The 18785-nt window shown below is 37.9% G+C and overlaps 1 pseudogene; it reads right to left on the bottom strand.

Moving 5' to 3' along the window:
- Nucleotides 1-4448: 4448 nt before the first annotated feature.
- LOC147626427 (germin-like protein 8-2 pseudogene) lies at nt 4449-5135 on the bottom strand (annotated as a pseudogene).
- Nucleotides 5136-18785: the final 13650 nt, after the last annotated feature.

Here is an 18785-nt window from a genome sequence, read left to right as displayed (position 1 = left end):
TCTACCTCTCTCTCTCTCTCTCTCTCTCTCTCTCTCTCTCTCTCATTCACACATCGCTCTCTCACTCACACACACACATCACACCTCTCTCTCTCTCTCTCTCTCTCTCTTACATGCACACACACATGCCTCTCTCACATCACACCTCTCTCTCTCTCTCTCTCTCTCTCACACACACACACACACACACACACGTGCGCGCGTGCGTGCACACACACATTTATCTCTCACTCACACACACACACACACACACCTCTCTCCCTTACACACACACACACACATCCCTCTCTCACATCACCTCTCTCTCTCTCTCTCTCTCTCTCCATCTCACACACACACACACACACACACACACACACACCCATTGACCTGGTAGGACGGCCTGAGCTAAGGGCAGGGACTGGTAGAGAAGCAACGAGATGGCAGCAGGGATGGCGATCGTGCGTTGATGGAACTTCAAGCAAATGGCTCCTCCGAATTCACCGGAGCCATCTATTTTGGGTTTTTTTTAAACTTTCCAAGGCATTGTGTAAGCAATGCATCTATTATAATGTCACTTAAGCGATGCTTTGTTGTTTACAAGTGTTGCTTCAGGCATCCTTTATCTGATGCGTAGTAAGGTGTTGCTTATGCAACCATGAGTGCGACGGGGTTAGCGTGACACAACATTCTCACCTTCAGAATGCATCGTTTATGCAAGATTTGTCATCATTTAAATGACGTGTTTGCAAAAACCTGTCATTTTGGGCCCATCTTGCTAAGGCAGGGGGTTTGTTGTAGTGAGAGGACCGTAGGAGGCAATGATGTGTAGTAAGGCTAGGTACACGGGAAAGTAAAGCAGCTTGGTCACAAGGCGAGCCCTCCCTAGGTTAATCAAGGCACAAGAAAAAGCATAGAATGCATGAGCACTAGCCAAATGAGCCCTAGTCAAGTAATCAAGGCACAAGTAAAAGCATAGTGAGCATGAGAGATGTAAGATCTATGTACATAGACCATAAGATCTCTATGCAAAGAGATATAGAGCTCTATACTAATAGATATATAGATAAGAGATTTTTGCATAAGATCTCAATACTAAGAGCTCATATCTCAAGTACTCTCTATACTTAGAGCTCACATGCTCAAGTACTCTCTACATAAAGCTCATATGCTCTTATGTATAATATTTTTATTAAGTATGTATAAGAGCTCTACACATCGAGCTCTAATAGGAGCTCTGTACATATTGGTTTCTATATAATGCTCTTATGTTTTTATGCATAAGAGCCTGCTCTATACATAAGAGAAATACGCATAAGCTCCAAGATCTTATGATTTTATGCACAAAGAAGAATAAGAGCTCTTAGCTCCTATACATGAGAGAATAGAAATATATATACTAAAGATCTCCATACATAGATCTCTTAGTATGAAGCTCCAAGCTCTTATTCACCTATACATATAGCTCATTTGATCATAAGCTTGGTATAATACACTTATGTTTTTATGCATAAGAGCATAAGCGCTATATAAATAAGAGAAATATGCATAAGCTCCAAGATCTTCTGCTTTTATGCATAGAGCATTAAGAGCTCTTAGCTCTTATACATGAGAGAATAGAATTATATATACTAAAGATCTGCATACATAGATTTCTTAGTATAAAGATCTAAACTCTTATTCACTTATACATACAACTCATTTGATCATAAGCTCTATATATGGCATAGAGATCTTATAAATAATAAAGGTCCAAGCTCTTATTCACTTATACATAGAGCTTATTTATAAGCTTTATATTGCATAATGTATCAAGCCTAATGCATAAAAACCATTATGCATTAAACCAATGCATAAAAGCTTTAAGGATTTATGCTCAAGCCTAAAGCTTTATGCATAAGGATTTAACCAAAAGCAAAGAATCAAAGATACTAAAGAAGATAATAATATGAAAGGCTTACCTTTTGATTGGTTGTTGGAATGAAGCTAACTATAAGAAACCCTAAGACCTAAACCTCCAAAAAATCAAACATAATAAAGTTAATTTAAAAAACATTTAATAAGTTTACCTAGTAAAAGAGGAGATTTAAAACAAATAGTTATAATCTCAAGTTTTAGAGATAGAGAAGTGAGAATACAAAGAATAATATAAGAATAAAAAATATAGAGGTAAGTATAATAATCTCCTTCCAATCTTACATATGCATATAAATGAATGAAAATAAAGAAAGGAGAGGAACAGAGAGGAGAAAACCTTACCTTGAGGATGAGTTCATGATTTTCTTGCTTGAGGTAGGGAAGAACACAAAGGGAAGAGAGAGAATGAGATTGTTACTCGAGGTAGAGGAGATGAAAGCACTTAAAGGGAAGAGTTCTTGCTTGAGGTAGGGGAGTGGAAGCAACTGATATATGTCTTTTCATTGCAAATTTTGCGACCGGAGAAAAAGTTCTAAGATTGGCAAGACAAAAGCATAGGTCACATGTGGCATGTGAGAATCCTAAATTTTTTATTTCAGTATGTGGTTATACATCTGTGCATTATAGGCACATGTATACTCATGCCCATAGACACATATTAAGATTAGAGAAGGTATAAATATCCAAGCTTGAATGATCCTCTATTTTTGGGAGAGCCATGTCTAATTTCTTATAGTTTTGTAGGTATCCATGAGAAATGATACTTCACCTTCATCATCTGTCAAGGATGATGTTTTTCCTATGAGGAGTCATCACGAGTGGTTTTGTCACAAGATTCCATCTCTATGTGAGATGAAAGGGATAAATTGTGTGTTTATAGTAATGGGCATGTGTGTTTATAGTAATGGACATGCGAGAAGAATTCTTTGGTGAGTATATATGTTAATTTCTCTCCCTTGCACGCATTTAATTGAAGTGTTTATATGTTTTTTTGTTTATTTAGGATGAGTATTAGGAGGAGACAACTTGTAGTATGAGGGATTTAGTTCATCATTACTCTATAACAAGAAGATGATTGTGTAAAGCATTGAGATGTCTCTAGGAGAGAATTGATGTGAATGAGGTCATGAGTTGGTATCCTATGCACAATCAATAAATGTTTCCATCAATGCCACATAAAGTTAACCCTTCGTGTGACCTTGGAGCTACTGAACTTGCCAACCATGTACGATTGGAGCAAGCTTAGTGTTACAAGCATCTTTCAATGTGTGCTTATGTTTTGTTGTACTCCTTTTGTATGTTTATTTCCTAATCTCTTCAATTAATCTATGTACTTTCTAATCTCATAAATTAAGCTATGTTATCTTATGTGTATATAGAGTTATGAAAAGATGCTTCCTTGGAACAACAAGTTGTTAGATATGAGACATGCTAGAAGAGTGGTAATGACACTTGGCATGAATAATGAACGCATACATGCATTTGTCAATAATTGTGTACTATTTAGGGGCATTCACAAAGATGCAACCCAATGTGTCAATGATTGTGTACTATTTAGGAGCATTCACAAAGATGCTAACCAACGTCCAAGCGTGGTGAGTCTTGTCTACTACTGAAGTGATTTTCAAGGTACGGTGGAACCTCATTGAAAGGCAGTAAGAAATTTTCCTATTATCCCTATATTCAACAGATATTCTAAATCAAGTCTATAATGAGATCATGACATTTAGGGCACAAAAATCCTCAGATGCATTAATGGAGAATATTTGGTGGTAATCATAAAAGATCAAAGAAAGAAAGTGGCAAGGGATTGTAACACTCATTCTTAGATGCAATAATGGATTAAAGAAAGACCTTAGCAAGGGAAAAAAACACCCATTTTTAGAAATAATGTCAACTTAGATCTTTTTTACGTTTTATACCTACCCTTCTAAATTCATGATTATGAATGATCAATGCTCGGCCATTATTGGAAGTTATATTGGGGAGTTTAGAGGCCTTAGTAGTAGTGTGCACAATAGACTACTACACTTACAAAGTTTAGGGCACCAAGAACCTCAAATAAGCTAATGGAGCCTATTTGGGAGCAACCATCGAATATCAAAGAAAGAAATACCTTAGCAAGGGGGATAGAAGTTGTGTTCCGAGTTACAAGATTTAACAATTTATGCTTGTGACTTGCAGTATTGCAAATGCTTGACCCTCCTCTACATTGAGATTTTTTATTTCACATATTTATTTCAACATTTAGTGGTTTATTATTTATAAGAGCTCTATGTAACAAGCTCATTCCTAGTATGGGTGGGAGGGTGGCAAGCCTTTGTAGGCCATGCATATTCCATTACATAAGCCTTTGTAGGCCATGCATATTCCATTCCATAATCCTCATAATGAAGAAGTGGTTTTGACTCTCGACTTGAGAAAGCACTTGGTCGATGTACGGACTTGCCTCCCATAATGCTAGAGGAGGGGGTAATCCTTGGAGCAAAGTCTAATGAAGCATGTTAACAGTGTCAAAAGAAATATTCACGAGTGTGTGCACTTGTGGCAGTCTAAGAAAGGGTTTTGCCGACGCTGGCGATGAGGCTTTCCACCTCATCCTTATCGATGCCGAAGGCTGTCTCTAGCACCTCCTCCGGGAGGGGTGGGTAGGCGTCGAAGAGAGCGGCGGCGAGCTGCGAGGTGCCCGGGTTCTGGCTATTGAGGGCGGAGATGGCGAGGGCGGAGTGGTCCTTGTCGGGGTTGAGCTGGAAATGCACAAGGCCGCGAGGGAAGACAAAGAGATCGCCGGGGGAGAGGGTCTGCTGAAAGAGGGTATTGTTGGGCGTGGCGGTGACGAAGCCCACCTTGAGCGTGCCCTTGGCCAGGAAGAGCACCTCGGTGGCGCGGGGATGAACGTGGGGCGGGTTTAATCCCTTGGGGTCGAAGTCGATGCGGGCGATGGACAGGCCCTGCGTGTTGAGAGCAAAGAAGTTGGCTGCGCTGGCCAGGTTGACGGACACGCCCAGCCCTTTGATAGGTTTGGCGGGATACTCAAGCATCGTGAACTTGAAGTCGGCGTCCTGCACCTCATTGGCTGGCTTGCAGGTGAACCCGTTGAGGGTGATCATGCTGGTGTTATCCGCCACACAGAAGTCCTGCAGAGGGTCTCCATCGGCGGCCCTCACTTGTTGTATGAGCGGAGACATGAGCATGACTAGTGCCAGTAGAAGCAAGCTGCTGGCTGCTGCTGCTGCCATATTGGTTTGCGGATGGAGGGAATGCGATGATGAGGAGGGAAAGCTGTGAGCGCCCTGGGATATAATTGGAGATGATCAGAATAGATCCTCATGCGCCAGACGTGGTATTTATATGCTGCAGCGGGAAAGAACAAGTCTAATTATCCGCTCGCTCGCTCTCGAAGGAACCAGTCCTATCCGCTCCAAGAAAGAGTCGCCGCTTCGACAGACCCAGTCCCCGTTCGATCCCCGCTGTCGGAATTGAGGTAGGACGTCACCGCTGATTGACGTAGTCTCCAATTGCCGCCCATGTCAAACCGATGTTGACATCCGCATTCCAGAACCTTGTGGTTTATGTTGTATCCTTCGCATTGATGATCGCTGGTTTATGTCACGCCGGCCATAGGTGCCACGCAGTTGAAGGAGACAACATAATTTGTTCGTTGAAAGAGAGAGAGAGAGAGGGGAGAGAGAGGGACGAGAGTGTGTGAGGGAGACAGAGAAGTGGTAGTACCACCAACTTCCTAAACTATGTACATAAGTATTTAAGATGAGATTAGATTTTCTTATGCTCAGCTTCCCAAGGATTCACATTCTCTCTTGGAAGGGCAAGTAAACCTTCAAAGTTTTGGCTCACTGCTGCTAAGCTAATGCTGTAGAGATGGGACCACAAGGGTATGGATTCTAGCTTGCTTTTCTTTTCTAGGATGAATCTTTTTTTATTGGGTTTGTGTAGAGAGAGAGAGAGCAGATGTGATAATAGTTGATACATACCACACTTCCTTTCTGTTTTTATTTGTGCAAGCCCTCACACATGTAGAGAAAGAAGGCATATTTTTCTTTGGATATTTCGGAGTTTTGTAAGTGTCCACTACTGTGTGAACAACCTCTTCATAAGAGGACATAACATGGGGCCGTGGTGCCTATATAAGCCATTGTACATGGTGGAAGTATTATGATAATACAATTATTGTTGTGCTATGTATGCTTTCTCTATTGTTGGTTATCACATCCTCATTGTACATGGTGGAAGTATTATCATAATACAATTTAAATTATACAATTATTGCTGTGCTATGTAAGCTTTCTCGATTGTTGGCTATCACATCCTCATTGTACATGGTGGAAGTATTATCACAATACAATTCAAATTATACAATTATTGTTGTGCTATGTAAGCTTTCTCTATTGTTGGCTATCACATCCTTCTCTCTCTCTCTCTCTCTCTCTCTCTCTCAGCACCATTTCCATGGCTTGAACCTCCATCTCCATCTCTCTTTGCACAAGTTCTGGTCCTACACTTGCATTATGAACATCTTCCACACACCATAACATGAGCTCTTATCATGTGGATACTAATACAATATCAAAGCCCTGATCCATAATACTCCCATTAATCAACTTTCATTAGTAAAAATCCATCTTCTCATCTTTACCTAAGCACACTCTATCAATGTTTTGCTTTGTTCTCCCTCTACGGAGCATCACTTTTTGAGATTTTTAGTGTGTTTTGAAGATAACACATAGCTACCTCATCACCTAAAGGGGCTTATCCCAACTTAAAGAAAAGGCGGGGGAAAATATATCTCAAACCAATAAAAAAAATATATATATTAGGGGTGACATGGAAAATTGATCAATTAATTTTAGGGCCTTCTAACTAGTGGTACAAACAAACCACGTCTTAAGCTTCACTACAACACGTCAAGGGAACAACAACGTTTTTTAGCAGTGCTTTTTTTGTGAGGATGTCAGGGATTACGCTAGCTGCTTTAGCAAACGAAATCTCGCTGCTTAGCAACGCCTTTAGCAGCGAAATTTCACTGCTACTGAGCAGCACTGTTAGTAGAGCGAAAATCTGCTGCTATACTGTAATTTGCCGTTAGAGGTAGATATATATATATATATATATAGGGAGAGGGAGAGAGAGAGAGACGAGCGTGTGTGAGAGAGAAAGGGGGAGACAAAGACGTGGTAGGACAACTAACTTCCTAAACTATGTACATAAGTATTTAAGATGAGATTAGATTTCCTTATACTCTGCTTCCCAAGGAATTAAATTCTCTCTTGGAAGGACAAGTTCAATTGAGTTTTGTAAGTGTCCACTAGTATGTGAACAACCTCTTCATCATAAGAGAGCATAACATGGGGCCATGGTGCATATATAAAGCATTGAACATGGTGGAAGTATTATCAAAACACAATTGAAATTATACAATGATTGTTATGCTATGTAAGCTTTCTCTATTGTTGGCTATCACATCCTTCTCTCTCTCTCTCTCTCTCTCTCTCTCTCTCTCTCTCTCAGCACCATCTCTCTCTCTCTCTCTCTCTCTCAGCACCATCTCCATGGCTTGAACCTCCATCTCCGTCTCTCTTTCCACAAGTTTTGCTCCTACACTCGCATCATGAACATTCTCCACCCACCATAACATAGCTTTAATCATGTGGACACTAATATGATATCAAAGCCTTGATCCATAATACTCCCATGAATCAATTTTCATCAGTAAAAATCCTTCTTTTCCTCTTTGCCTAAGTATACTCTATCAATGTTTTGCTTTGTTCTCCCTCTACAAAGCATCACTCTTTGAGAATTTTAGTGTATTTTGAAGATAACACATAGCTACCTCATCACCTCAAGGGGCTTATCCCAACTCAAAGCAGAGGCAGGGGAAAATGCATCACAAACTGGTGCAAAAACACAGTTATTAGGGGTGACGTATAAAATTGATCAATTAATTTTAGGGCCTTCTAAAACTAGTGGTACAAGCTAAGCACGTATCAAGTTTGAATGCAAACCATCTACTAATCAAGTGGTAAACCTTAATCACCTTGACTTTTGAGAAGTTCTTCGATTCCAAATCATTGATTGGTGAGTTGCTATCCTCATATATATCTACCCCCTTCATTTGATTCTTTAATTGCTTCCTCTTGCATATGCTTTTAAGGGGTGACATTGCATAATCGGAAAATTAGAGGCATTGCTTCGATAACAATTTGAGGCTTTTCCCTAATATGGAAAAAGGTCAACAAATTGAAGCTCCCGAAGCCACAAGAAATTGGGGCTCTCCCAAAAGTACCTGGCAAAGTTGGCCTAATCACAACTGCTACCGCATCAAGAATTTGGGGCTTTTATCCAACATTGAAAAAATCATCCAAATGAAGACCGTACACCAATTAAAAAATTTGGCGTTTTTCCACAAGAAAGCCTTCAAGATTAAATTTACCATGCCACATCATCAACAAAATCCTTCATTATAGCTTCCAAATCAAGCATTAACATATATGGGTGCTCTCCCTTGGTCCCTAAGCCTAAAATGATAGCCCTATCACCGGGAAATGATGTCAAAAGAAGGTCATCATCAATAATGCATCAACATGGGGGGGAGAGTTTTTTAGACTTCCAAAATCATCTTCTAGTTATGCAGGAGTTATGGATTCTATGCCCAAGATTGAAGAGAATGTGGGGGAGAGAGAGAGCTTGAGTTCCTTGGTGCAAAGCAAAAACACACACATACAAGAGACTGCAAGACACAAGAGAGATGGATGGCTGAATTTTCTTCTTTCTTCTTCTCTTCTCTACAAACATATAACTAAAAGGTAAGAGTATGTACATAAAGGGAAAGTATTGTCCTGCAACCACATACACAAAGTGGTAAGTCTATATTGTGAACCCGACTATATGAGCTGGCGGTATAACTATGACATAGCTATAGTACTTCAAAGTGGCTGTCACACAGCCTGTCATCCAATGGTGGCATATCAACAAATAATCGCATCAATTGTGCCAGTGACATAAGTGCAGAAGCTATCATCAAGGCGAGTCACCAATGTCCGTTAGCACTAGTTGAACTCGATATCTCAACAATGATGGCCACCAAAAACTGAGTATTTTATAGTCATGAGTTCTTTACTCGAGAAGTCCCCCAAAATCTCAATATTTTGGATATTGTTTTTCTAAGCCTTCTATAAAAGGCTTGGCTCCTTTTCCCTACTTTCCCTACCTAGAGGTAGGGGAGATGTTTATGGATAGAATAATATAGTCATTATGTATGGTCAAGCTCTTGTATCAGGTGTGTGACACGAGAGTTTAACGTGTTGGCATCATTATGATTGCAATCTAAGAGCCCAAATCATCATACCGAAGGTCAAGTCTCACTGTTAGTGGACACTCCACTCCGAAGGGCATTTGTTGGATATTTTGGAGGCTATTAAATGTCTAGTGGTGTGTGATCAAGATAGGGATTTGGTGCCTATATGAATAATTACACATGGTGGATTTATTATCATAATACAAACATTATTGTGATGTGGAGTCTCTGTCAATTGTTGGCTATCACATCTCTCTCTATCTTTTAATCTCTATCTCTCTCTCTCACACACACACACAAACGAGCACCATGTACATGGCCTGATCTCCATCACTTTTTGCACAACTTCTTCTCCTACGCTCACATCCTCCTCACATCATAGACATTTTCCAACCCATCATAGCGTGAGCTCTGGTCCCATGATACCAATAGTGTTTTGGGGAGGATCTCCCCTTGTACTATAATTTATAGGATTTGCAACTGCATTAAAATTTGGTATACATACTATTGGAGCATAATCCATGCCAAAGCTTGATGCATTTCATTCACATTTCTAGCAAAAATTCAAGCCTAACTGTGATGCATTAGATCAAAAACTAATTGTATTCTATAAGATATGGAGAAACCCATGTCCTAAAATGTAGTCTATTTCTATTTATATTTTCAAATTATGGTTTGTCTCTATATCCTCTATCATGTACGTTTCTATATATTTATTACACAAGTTCTACTCCTACACTCGTGTCATGAACATCTTCCACTGACCGTAATAACATTAGCTCTAAACATGACACTAATACAATATCAGAGCCTTGATCCATACTACTCCCATTAATCAACTTTCATTAGTAGAAGCCTTCTTTTCCTCTTTGCCTAAGCACACTCTATCAATGTTTTTCTCTGTTCTCCCTCTACAGAGCATCACTCTTTGAGATTTTTAGTGTGTTTTGAAGATAACACACAAGTACCTGATCACCTCAAGGGGCTTATCCCAACTTAAAGAAAAGATGGGAGAAAATGCATCACAAACCAGTGCAAAAACATAGATATCAGGGGTGACATGTAAAATTGATCAATTAATTTTAGGGCATTCTAACTAATTGTACAAACTAACCACATCTTAAGTTTGAATGCAAACCATTTACTAATCGAGTGATAAACCCTAAGTACCTTGAGTGTTTTGAAGTTTGTCGGTTCCAAATCATTGATTAGTGAGTTGCTATTCTCATATATATCCACCCCCTTCATTTGATTCTTTAATTGATTCCTCTTGCATATGCTCTTAAGGGGTGACAGCATAATCCAAAAATTAAAGGCATTGCTTCAATACAAATTTGAGGCTTTTCTCAAATATGAAAAAAGGTCAACAAATTGAAGCTCCCGATGCCATAAGAAATTGGGGCTTTTCAAAAAGTAGGGTAAAGTTGGCCTAATTACAATTGCTACTGCATCAAGAATTTGGGGCTTTTATCAAATATTGAGAAAATCATCCAAATGAAGACTCTACACCAATAACCATTTTTAGCATTTCTCTTCTAAGGCATGTCTTCATGACTGTGTGTGGTAGACCTTAGAAAATTATTAAAGTGATAAAAATAATCTTTAATATATTTGATAAATCACCGTAAGTAGAGGTATATCTAGTACTATAATCCAAACAAGTTACAAATTCATAAAGTAGGTTCCGACATTTTAGAAAAATGATCTCAACTCATTATGAATTTCTCCCAATCCTTAAATAGTATTTAAGAGATTAGAGCTTAAGGTTTATGGTTTAGAGCTTAAGGATTTGAGGTTTTGGGTTTTGGGTTTTGGATTTTGGGTTTTGAGTCTAGGGTCTCGGAGTTAGGGTTTAGGGTATGGGTTCTAGGATCACACATTGCCTTTAATATGTGTGTGTGCATGTGTGTGTCGGACCCACATGTGTGTGTGTGTGTGTGTGTGTGTGTGAGAGAGAGAGAGAGAGAGAGAGAGAGAAAGAGAGAGAATATCTAAATATAAATGTATGTGTGTTTGTGTTTAAGTAAGATAAATAAATTGAGGGAGTAAGCTGATAAAAGCGAATTTGTGTGCATGCATGTGTGTGTGTTTGTGCGTGTGTGTGTCCGTGGGATGACCCTCTTTTAAGATCGAGAGAGGCATCTTTCAATACTATATGTGGGATGACTTTCTGCTAGAATTGAGATGAGTCTCACATCAAGAAACACTTTTTTAGGTACATCTAATATGAATATACACGTACATAATTAGATGCACATACATGTAGGAAGTTTGGCATTTAAAAAATGCTTTTTTAGACCACCTTTCATACATGCGACGGCCAAATGAGCATCCTCCACCACAAGGTCACCAATTTATCATTAGTTTAAAGATATATCATACATTCATGTCTACACTTTATTATCTCAAAACTCAACTATTTACTTATATAAGTGCTAGAACATGTCATTCGCCTCAATGGTAAATGACTTGTGGTACCATCATAATTTCTTCAAGGTGAGGATTTATAGTAATCCTCATTCTAAAACTCTTGAGATGGTTTAATGTATTTGAAATCTCTTTCTCTCCCTCTCTCAACCCTCATTTTTTCCCTTCCTCATTCTTAAACACACACTCTCTATCTATATCTCCATATCTCCCTTCTACCTCTCAATCTCTCTCTTTCTGTGTTCTCACACACACCCTCTCTACTTCTCACTATCTTTCTATTCTCGAGAGAGAGAGATACACAAACCCTCTCATTATCTCTATCTCTCTCTCTCTCTCTCTCTCTCTCTCTCTCTCTCTCTCTCTCTCATAGACACACATTCACCCATCTCTTCCTCTTGCTCTATCTTTGTACCCTATCTCTGTACCCTCTTGCTCATCCTCTCTCTCATTCTCACTCCCTCTTCTCTCTTTCTCTCACTCTCTTCTCTATTGCTCTCACTCTCTCTCTAACCTCTCTCACTCTCTCATGCATAAACACATTTGCTTACTTCAATCTCTCTCTCTCTATCTCGCTTACATGGATGAGCCTTAAAGCGCATCTAGAGCATTTTGGTAACAAGCTAGAGAATTCTTGGGGTGACTCTAACTGCCTACATGTAGGGGATGCCACCTTCCCGATGTCCAACTTGCTGATCACACCTTTCTCTTACACTCTCTCCCTTTCTCTCACTCATTCACCTCTCTCTCTCTCTCTCTCTCTCTCTCTCTCTCTCATTCACACATGCACCCACACATCGCTCTCTCACTCACACACACACATCACACCTCTCTCTCTCTCTCTCTCTCTCTCTCTCTCTCTCTCTCTCTTACATGCACACACACATGCCTCTCTTACATCACACCTCTCTCTCTCTCTCTCTCTCTCTCTCTCTCTCTCACACACACACACACACGTGCGCGCGCGCGTGCACACACACATTTATCTCTCACTCACTCACACACACACACACCTCTCTCTCCCTTACACACACACACACACACACATCCCTCTCTCACATCACCTCTCTCTCTCTCTCTCTCTCTCTCTCTCTCTCTCTCTCACACACACACACACACCCACTGACCTGGTAGGACGGCCTGAGCTAAGGGCGGGGGCTGGTAGAGAAGCAACGAGATGGCGGCAGGGATGGCGATCGTGCATTGATGGAACTTCAAGCAAATGGCTCCTCCGAATTCACGGGAGCCATCTATTTTGGGTTTTTTTTAACTTTCCAAGGCATTGTGTAAGCAATGCATCTATTATAATGTCACTTAAGCGATGCTTTGTTGTTTACAAGTGTTGCTTCAGGCATCCTTTATCTGATGCGTAGTAAGGTGTTGCTTATGCAACCATGAGTGCGACGGGGTTAGCGCGACACAACATTCTCACCTTTAGAATGCATCGTTTATGCAAGATTTGTCATCATTTAAATGACGTGTTTGCAAAAACCTGTCATTTTGGGCCCATCTTGCTAAGGCAGGGGGTTTGTTGTAGTGAGAGGACCGTAGGAGGCAATGATGTGTAGTAAGGCTAGGCGCACGGGAAAGTAAAGCAGCTTGGTCACAAGGCGAGCCCTCCCTAGGTTAATCAAGGCACAAGAAAAAGCATAGCATGCATGAGCACTAGCCAAATGAGCCCTAGTCAAGTAATCAAGGCACAAGTAAAAGCATAGCGAGCATGAGAGATGTAAGAGCTATATGCATAGACCATAAGATCTCTATGCAAAGATATATAGAGCTCTATACTAATAGATATATAGATAAGAGATTTTTGCATAAGATCTCAATACTAAGAGCTCATATGCTCAAGTACTCTCTATACTTAGAGCTCATATGCTCAAGTACTCTCTACATAAAGCTCATATGCTCTTATGTATAATATTTTTATTAAGTATGTATATAAGCTCTACACATCGAGCTCTAATAGGAGCTCTGTACATATTGGTTTCTATATAATGCTCTTATGTTTTTATGCATAAGAGCCTGCTCTATACATAAGAGAAATACGCATAAGCTCCAAGATCTTATGATTTTATGCACAAAGAAGAATAAGAGCTCTTAGCTCCTATACATGAGAGAATAGAAATATATATACTAAAGATCTCCATACATAGATCTCTTAGTATGAAGCTCCAAGCTCTTATTCACTTATACATATAGCTCATTTAATCATAAGCTTGGTATAATACACTTATGTTTTTATGCATAAGAGCATAAGCGCTATATAAATAAGAGAAATATGCATAAGCTCCAAGATCTTCTGCTTTTATGCATAGAGCATTAAGAGCTCTTAGCTCGTATACATGAGAGAATAGAATTAGATATACTAAAGATCTGCATACATAGATTTCTTAGTATAAAGATCTAAACTCTTATTCACTTATACATACAACTCATTTGATCATAAGCTCTATATATGGCATAGAGATCTTATAAATAATAAAGGTCCAAGCTCTTATTCACTTATACATAGAGCTTATTCATAAGCTTTATATTGCATAATGTATCAAGCCTAATGCATAAAAACCATTATGCATTAAACCAATGCATAAAAGCTTTAAGGATTTATGCTCAAGCCTAAAGCTTTATGCATAAGGATTTAACCAAAAGCAAAGAATCAAAGACACTAAAGAAGATAATAATATGAAACGCTTACCTTTTGATTGGTTGTTGGAATGAAGCTAACTATAAGAAACCCTAAGACCTAAACCCCAAAAAAATCAAACATAATAAAGTTAATTTAAAAAACATTTAATAAGTTTACCTAGTAAAAGAGGAGATTTAAAACAACTAGTTATAATCTCAAGTTTTAGAGATAGAGAAGTGAGAATACAAAGAATAAAAAATATAGAGGTAAGTATAATAATCTCCTTCCAATCTTACATATGCATATAAATGAATGAAAATAAAGAAAGGAGAGGAACAGAGAGGAGAAAACCTTACCTTGAGGATGAGTTCATGATTTTCTTGCTTGAGGTAGGGAAGAACACAAAGGGAAGAGAGAGAATGAGATTGTTACTCAAGGTAGAGGAGATGAAAGCACTTAAAGGGAAGAGTTCTTGCTTGAGGTAGGGGAGTGGAAGCAACTGATATATGTCTTTTCATTGCAAATTTTGCGAAGGAAGGAAAAGTTCTAAGATTGGCAAGACAAAAGCATAGGTCACATGTGGCATGTGAGAATCCTAAATTTTTTATTTTAGTATGTGGTTATACATCTGTGCATGTATAGCCACATGTATACTCATGCCCATAGATACATATTAAGATTAGAGAAGGTATAAATATCCAAGCCTGAATAATCCCCTAAATTCAACAGATATTCTAAATCTAGTCTATAATGAGATCATGACATGACGTGCACACAATTACTCCACCGGCCGATGGAATGATGAGGATCCTCATGGATTCACCAGCATGGCAACACTTAGAAGACAAGTGGTTGCAATTCAAGGAGGAGACACGTCACTTATGGCTTAGATTGGGGATGGATGGATTCAATCCATTTTGTCTCAAATCAATAGTATGGACCACATGGCTAGTGGTAGTAGTAAACTACAATATCCCTTCATGGAATTCCATATAGAAGGGTCATGTGATGCTAGATCTTCTCATGCCCAAAAAGCACAAAGTCAAGAACATGGATGTGTATCTTAATCTGTTAATTAAGAAGCTTGAGATATTATGGTGTGGCATCCAAGTGCATGATGTGTCCTGGTCGCTTTCACAATGTAGTGGAGAGATGAACAAAATTTAAATGTGGATAATGCATGACTTTCTAGGATATGGAGAGTGCTTTAGTATGCATTCTAACCTTAATAATTTACTTAGAGTTTTACATTAGTGTATGATGTGTCAAATATAAATTATATACTCCAAACACAACATATTTGTCTCTTGCAAGCAAATTAGTTTTTGGCTTTGATGTATGATGTATCAAATATAAATTGTATACTCTAAACACCACATATTTGTCTCTTGAAAATAATTAGGACACAACTTTGGCCATAGTTCTTGTCCAATTTGTGGACCATCACTTGTTACATCATGGCTAGATCATCTCAAGAACGTCCTGTGTGGGAATCATTTACTGATTTTCTCCATATGATCATGAGAAGTTTGTTCCATCTAAAAATGGAGTTCCCCCACATAGTCTAATATTAGGTGATTGGTAAGTGGTGTGGAGAGGATCAACCTAAATGCCACCCCCGTATTTAATCTCCTTTCGACGTTCAGATTTGGCAAATATAAAATTCATTCATTTTCTAGATCAACTACGCATCCTAAAAAGTGTGGCATCAAACATTTAGGATCACTCATTTGGCAAGAGAGATTCTCTTCTTGTTTGGGAGGATTGAGATTTATTGATAATCTCCTAACCAGTTGGCCAAGCATTCAAGAAAATGAAAAAGGTGGCGTCACCTCTATGACACCTTGGATCTTGACAAAGAAGGAGCATGAGAGAGGGAAGGATCAAATTGTATCCATTCAAGAAAACCAAAAGGTGTCCTCACCTATGGCACCTTGGATCGTGAGACAAAGAAGGAGCATAACAGAGTGAAGGATCAAGTTTCATCCATTCACACATATACATATGTCATGTGTTCTTTAAAAGGGGAATTCCCAAAAACTGTAAGATTCCTCCCCCAGCCCCTCAAAATGTCCAGTTTCTCCCCTTGTAATCAATCCCCTTTTCAGAATAATAACAGATCTTGTTTCTATGTGTTTTGGCCTAGAGAGAGAAAATATTCTAGAGAGAGATAATTAAATTTTTAGATATCTTTGGATGGCAAAATATCCCTTCTTATTAAAATGATTTTCCTTGAAACATAAATTGAAAAAGAAATTTTCAGTTTGCAATTGGAATAAATCGAAAATAGGTAAAAAGGACCTTAGGGTCCAGATTTTCTGAACATTTTGAATTAAGGTTCCTATGGACCAATAGGATTAATCCAAATGTAGGGAAGAGATAAATTGAAGAATAAAATAAAATCTCCCAAAACTGAGTAAATGCTCACATAAGATGAAGACTTGACTAAGGACAAGGTTTATTAGCTAAAAAAGAAGAGATATTTAGAGGAAATGATGCATTTTTGACACTTCAGTGTGGGAAATTTTCCTCATGAAGGAGGTACCTATTTCACATGTGTGGATGAGTTTTAATCTCACTTATAATGAGATATTTTTATCTCTCCTCTCTCCTGTTTCAACTAGATCCAAAAAGTAAGCTAAATTGACCTAAAAATGGTCAAAAACTGACCAAACTGATCTGGAAAATTTTAGAATCACTTTGCTTGGTTAGAGGCTCCCTTTTTCCTATAAATCGAAGCCTCCTCCTTTGTAAAAGGTTAATAATGTTTATGCACTGCTACTCTACTCCTCCCGAGAGTTAAATACATTGAATTCACTCGATAATTCAATTATTTTTTACTAAATCCTCTCCAAAAGAACTGGTGGCCACTCTTGCTGCCAACAAGAGTAGAACCCTCAATCCCTCAAGCCAAAGGAAAGCTTACAAACTCCATGTAAGCTTAATTCTTACTTATTGTGAATTTTAAATCTATGGTTTTCTTAAATTTTATGCTTTGAAAATGTTTGAATCAAAATCTGATGCTATGCCTTGATGGAAAGGCCACCCCCTTCTCTTCTTTATAATTCAGCCCTTCTTAATTTTGGAAAGTTTAATTAAATGATTGATTAAACTCTTTTCATTGTTTAATCTCTAATTTTTAGAAAATGGAGTAGATTAGAGATATTAGAATTCAAATTGGATTAATTCAAGTCATAAATTGAATGTTAAAATTGAGAAATGGTCAGCTATACAAAGGAGGTTATGGTAAAATCTTCTTAAATTTTGTGGAACTGAAGTTTATCATATATCATTAGAATATTCTAAAAGAGTAATTCCTTCCATTTGTGCATTCTAAAAGATTTATTTCAAAAGTGTCATTCTCATCAATTTTGATTTTATGCATAGAAAGATGCATAAAGGAATTTATTTTTAATTCAAAAGTGTCATTCTCATTAATTTTGATTTTATACATAGAAATATGCATAAAAGAATTTATTTTTATGTCAAAAGTTTTATTCTCATTAATTTTGATTTTATGCATAGAAAGATGAATAAAGGAATTTATTTTTATTTCAAAAGTTTCATTCTCATTAATTTTGATTTTATGCATAGAAAGATGCATAAAGAAATTTATTTTTAATTAGAGTCATTCTTAAAAGAGCTATATAAATAAGAGAAATATGCATAAGCTTCAAGATCTTATGCTTTTATGCATAGAGCATAAGAGCTCTTAGCTCTTATACATGAGAGAATAGAATTATTTATACTAAAGATCTACATACATATATTTCTTAGTATAAAGATCCAAACTCTTGTTCACTCATACATACAACTCATTGGATCATAAGCTCTATATATGGCATAGAGATCTTATGAATTATAAAGGTCCAAGCTCTTATTCACTTATACATAGAGCTTATTCATAAGCTTGATATTGCATAATGTATCAAGCCTAATGCATAAAAACCATTATGCATTAAATCAATGCATAAAAGCTTTTAGGATTTATGCTTAAGCCTAAAGCTTTATGCTTAAGGCTTCAACCAAAAGCAAAGAATCAAAGAGACTAAAGAAGATAATAATATGAAAGGCTTACCTCTTGATTGGTTGTTGAAATGAAGCTAACTATAAGAGACCCTAAAACCTAAACCTCCAAAAAATCAAGCATAATAAAGTTAATTTAAAAAACATTTAATAAGTTTACCTAAAAAAAGAGGAGATTTAAAACAAATAGTTATAATGTCAAGTTTTAGAGATAGAGAAGTGAGAATAGGAAGAATAAAAAAGACAGAGGTAAGTATAATAATCTCCTTCCAATCTTACATATGCATATAAATGAATGAAAATAAAGAAAGGAGAGGAACAGAGAGGAGAAAACCTTACCTTGAGGATGAGTTCATGATTTTCTTGCTTGAGGTAGGGAAGAACACAAAGGGAAGAGAGAGAATGAGATTGTTACTCGAGGTAGAGGAGATGAAAGCACTTAAAGGGAAGAGTTCTTGCTTGAGGTAGGGGAGTGGAAGCAACTGATATATGTCT

The sequence above is a fragment of the Cibotium barometz genome, chromosome 22 (assembly GCF_041138505.1).
Source record: "Cibotium barometz isolate CiBa-2024 chromosome 22, ASM4113850v1, whole genome shotgun sequence".
Lineage (NCBI taxonomy): Eukaryota > Viridiplantae > Streptophyta > Polypodiopsida > Cyatheales > Cibotiaceae > Cibotium > Cibotium barometz.
This window is presented reverse-complemented; position numbering and strand designations above follow the sequence as displayed.